Source organism: Rhagoletis pomonella, unplaced genomic scaffold, assembly GCF_013731165.1.
Source record: "Rhagoletis pomonella isolate Grant_MI unplaced genomic scaffold, Rhpom_1.0 Rhpom_scaffold_08736, whole genome shotgun sequence".
Classification (NCBI taxonomy): domain Eukaryota; kingdom Metazoa; phylum Arthropoda; class Insecta; order Diptera; family Tephritidae; genus Rhagoletis; species Rhagoletis pomonella.
This window is the reverse complement of record NW_023467263.1, coordinates 422-907: the sequence shown is the minus strand read 5'-3', so window position 1 is coordinate 907 and position 486 is coordinate 422.

The following is a 486-nucleotide window of genomic DNA, read 5'->3' as shown; positions in this document are numbered from 1 at the left end:
TGCAACTCATAATATTTATATTTCCAGAGCAAATTATCAACACGTGCACATCGTCGGTCATATCTGCGAACTTCTGACCTCACTATTTTGCTGTAGTTAAGCGTCGTTCGCCTTTTTTTGCCACAAAAAATTGTTGGAAAAGACAATTCCTCTGCATCGTCATCTCTTGTTATATCAATAGGAATTCGGCCCTCTCCAGGGGCTATTGCTACTCGGTCTAATGGAAGGTTTTCGATGAGCTCGTTATCCAAAAGTGTTTCTTGACCACCTGGATTTATCTCATCTTCTCCGATTAGCCCAATTCCAACATTTACCTCATGGCGCGTCTGCAAATCTCTGACGATATGCTCATCTGCCGGATCGGCGATAAAAGGCACTGATTCATGGTTCCGAACGTCTGCCAACCGTCCTCCAGATGCCTGAATATTGTGCAAGCGGTATAGTTCCGTTGTCATAAGGCACTGTAATGCTGCTATAACTTTCGAT